The following is a 4,501-nucleotide window of genomic DNA, read 5'->3' as shown; positions in this document are numbered from 1 at the left end:
GGCAATGTCCTCGTAAATCTTTTCTGAACCCTCTCAAGTTGAACACCAACTTAAATTTTCATGTTTTAACAAAGGTGCTATATAACTTGAAATTGTTGTTAAACTCCACCAGTAAATTGCTCTATTGGGAGGTTACTAAGCCTTGGTCTTGTTCATCTATGTTTAAGCCCTCAGCAGTAGAACATAGAACATAGAAAAGTACAACACAGAACAGGCCCTTTGGCCCACGATGTTGTGCCGAGGTTTAATCCTAATGTAAAATAAAATAACCTAACCTACGCACCCCTCAACTCACTGCTATCCATGTGCATGTCCAGCAGTCGCTTAAATGTCCCCAATGACTCTGCTTCCACCACTACCGCTGGCAAAGCATTCCATGCATTCACAACTCTCTGCGTAAAGAGGTAAAAACAATGACTGCAGATGCTGGAAACCAGATTCTGGATCAGTGGTGCTGGAAGAGCACAGCAATTCAGGCAGCATCTGAGGACAGGCAAAATCGACGTTTCGGGCAAAAGCCCTTCATCAGGAATAAAGGCAGAGAGCCTGAAGCATGGAGAGATAAGCTAGAGGAGGGTGGGGGTGGGGAGAGAGTGGCATAGAGTACAATAGGTCAGTGGGGAAGGAGATGAAGGTGATAGGTCAGGGAGGAGAGGGTGGAGTGGATAGGTGGAAAAGGAGCTGGGCAGGTCGGACAAGTCCGGACTGGTCAGGGGATCGAGTTGCTGGAGGTTAGAAGCTAGGATGAGGTGGGAGAAGGGGAAATGAGGAAACTGTTGAAATCCACATTGATGCCCTGGGGTTGAAGTGTTCCGAGGCGGAAGATGAAGAGAACCTACCTCTGATATCTCCTCTATACATTTCTCCTAATATCTTAGAACTATGACCCCTCGTACCAGTCAATCCTGCCCTGGGGAAAAGTCTCTGGCTATTGACTCTCTCTATTCCTCTTATTATCTTGTATACATTGGCTAGGTGGAAAGTATTCACCTGGGAAGGCAATGGGAACAGCATACATTCCATATCGGTTTAACAGCAAGGTAGATTTAGAGTTTATCTTTCCTCATGAATGGGCTTCAGAAAAGATTTAATACTTGTTAAACAGCAGAGTAATTTTTATACATTTCATTATTAGCTCAACAGTGCTGGAACCTCAGCATTACTTTGCACTTTAATATGGGATATACATACCAACCAGCTGGCAATCCGTACAAACAACATTTGGAGAAATATTGGGACAAATTAAGAGAGAGTTCTTTGGAGACAGTGAGAGATAGATTGTGACAGAGTAAAAGAAGCAAGCAATGGAGCCAAGCAGAAAGATCGGGAAATCGATAAAAAACTTGAGAGACAGGACAAAGAGAGAGACACAGGAGCAGCACAGAGAGAGCTAAAGCAACAAAGCAGGAAAACCAAGTGGTGGAGAGAACGAGAGAGTTAAAAATCACACAACACCAGGTTATAGTCCAACAGGTTTATTTGGAAGCACTAGCTTTCAGAGTGCTGCTCCTTCATCAGGTAGCTTGTAGACTAAAGGGCAGCGCTCTGAAAGCTAGTGCTTCCAAATAAACCTGCTGGACTATAACCTGGTGGAATGTGGTTTTTAATTTTGTCCATCCCAGACCAACACCAGCACCTCCATATCAAGAGAAGGAGACTGAGAGCTGGACGAGATGACAATATGTAAAGCTGATAAAGAGAAAAGAGTGTGGGTAAGAGGGAGCAAGGGCGTGAGAAGATCCTGTGGTTGAATTTTACTCCTGTTTTTGGGACCCTGATTTCACAGCAAAAAGTGACTGGTGAAAGTACAGTGGCACCAGGGCTGCCCCCTGCTTGGTAATTACACTGGAGTGTCTCCTGTTTAACCCGAGTAAGAACAGCTACCTGCCTCCTGGTGCTGGAGGCGGTGAAACCTCTGAAATAAGTGCCAGAGAAACTCAGCAGATCTAGCAGCATCTGTTAAGAGAGAAACGGAATTAACATTTCAAATCCAAAATTGACTTCTCTTCAGAATATTCTGACAAAGTGTCACTGCACTCAAAATCTCAAAATGTTAACTCTGTTTTTCTCTCCAAAGATGCTGCCAGACCTGTTGACTTTCTCCAACAATATCTGTTTTTGTTCACACAGTCTCACTTCCACATTATCTCACACACAGTGTTACTTTCAATGTTGTACACAGCATGTGCACCCACACACACACAGATATGGAGTCACTCTGTTGTACATGCACAGTCTCATACTCATTGTTAAACAGACATACACACACACATACACGCACACACACTGACACTCACTCTCATCTCGCTCACACACACAGATTTACATGGCCCCCTCTCATACACAGTCTCATTCTCTTTGGCTGCTCTGATGAAATGGGAAGTTACACAATGGATACAATGTTTGACTTGAGGGGAGATATAGTGGAAAGGGTTAAGTCTAACTGTATACAGGTTGTTCAGCTATAATGCAATAGCTGTGTTCCTCTGCAAACCCATGCTATGGAAAAACACTATAGAAAATCACACTGTAGAAGATCGCCAATAGAAAATTACTATATCCGTTCAGTAGAAAGTCCACGTTATCCAAATATCATTCACAATTCATCAATTGCGTTATAGCCAATTCGCATTGACGTTATACCGGAATGACCTGTAAAATTGTGGGAGATTTGTTATAACCCAAGCAGCCATTTTGTCACATATTAAAAGTTTGGAATTCATTTTAATTTTCATATTAGTGTCTGCTTGTACGTTCCCAGGCTCACTGAGGTGGCTGACCTTGTAGCTGTACTAGCACCTGATAGTGAACTCTTTCCCAGTGTGGGAATGGTCTTCTTTAACAAGAACCTATTGTTATACTAACATTGCTTATCAACTACTAACCAACACTGTCCAAACAGCTACGTGACTGGGGCTGATTGCCCACTTACTCAGTAAGGTTCAATTAACAGTTTGCTGATTGTAACCTATATAACCACGCAATTCGGTATCTCGTCAGAGTGATTTGTGACCATCGTGGCTGACTTGTCTCTCCCCATGAGCTCACAAATAAATAGTTAATAGCTCAAGGCTTGTGCGGTGTGAATCATTTTACTTAATTCGGATTGATAGAAGAAGTCTTAGACTGAATATTTTCTTTCCAGTCCCCAACTAAAATGCTAATGATATGGTCTAAAAGGTAATGTTTTCCTTCCCTCAACCGAATCTGCAAATATTCTTTATCAGTAGAGTGAGAGTAAACATATTGGAGTGGTGTCAAGAGGTCAGAACTCCTACACCCGGTGGGAAAATGAGAGATTAAAGCCGAGGAAGAGAAATATGTGGTAGAGTAGCCGAGGGAGACACAGGGGAACACTGAGGTGGGTCAGCAGGTGGGGAAAAGAAGAACAGACAGAGAGTCATGTGACAGAGGAAAAAAACAGGTAGTTACCCAAAAGAAATGTGGAACTGGTGGGGTGCTGGCTGAAAGGGAGGCAGAGATAGTGAGCAACAGAAAAAAAAAGCAGAGAAAGAGGGATAGGCAGAGATGGAAAGAGAAAGGGAGAAAGAGCAGGAGACGGACAGAAGAAAAAAGATGAGAAGCAGGGAGCGTGTAAAGCCCAGAGGAATATTGTCAAATCAAACAAACTCAGCAGGGGTTGATGGGGAGGCGATGTTTGCATTGACAGATGGAAACTTATCAAAAGATCTTGGTGGAAAACTTCCGTTGTTCAGATTGATCAAAAAGATTTCCGAATCTGATCAGAGAGAGACACAGATGTTCAAATACCCTGTGGACCACTCACATCCCTGCACATCTGAATGTTAAATCAGGTCTGCTGGTCAATTAATAATCTGCTGTGTTACCTGATTATCATGAGGGGCTGTGGAGATATTTCATAAAGAGCAACTGGGAGACAACACATTTTTACTCATTTTCTGTTTCCTGTTAGGATAGAATATAACAGATTAGAAATTTATTGTTGTGCACTTTTGCATGAAAAATACAGTGAAGAGTTTTATAAGTCACCACATTGTGTGCCTACATCAATGGCACAAGTCAGACATCATAATAAGAAAAATCTGTGCTAATATGTTATCCCCAACACAATTAGCTTTATTTTTTCTGCAATACTTTTAATGTGACAATTTGATGAGTCCTCCCTTCTATTCTTTCAGTTCCAATGAAAGAGTGAGAGGGTAGATTGTACACATTATATGAGGGGAATTTAGGGGTTATCCTCCTTGATGGGTTGAATGGCCACTCATCTTTAGATACTTCTAGATGTTGGAAATTGCTGGAGGATTTGATATATTGCTTTTAGCCGGTTGGGCAAAGAGTTGCAATTGATGGTTAAGAACATAACAGGGTTTAGTGGTCTCAAATCAAGGACGATACGGCTAAGAAACCGAAACTAGATCCTGTACGAATCCAGAAGAGAGATGTGAAAGGTTCTAGGTCAGTGCTTAGACAGTGAGGAATTCTTCTTGCCATTAGTGCATCAGTCTTCATTGCAGGA

Source organism: Chiloscyllium plagiosum, unplaced genomic scaffold (genome assembly GCF_037043375.1).
Source record: "Chiloscyllium plagiosum isolate Xiang-an unplaced genomic scaffold, Cpla_swu_hap1 HiC_scaffold_14, whole genome shotgun sequence".
NCBI classification, from domain to species: domain Eukaryota; kingdom Metazoa; phylum Chordata; class Chondrichthyes; order Orectolobiformes; family Hemiscylliidae; genus Chiloscyllium; species Chiloscyllium plagiosum.
Note: the sequence above shows the minus strand (reverse complement) of the source record.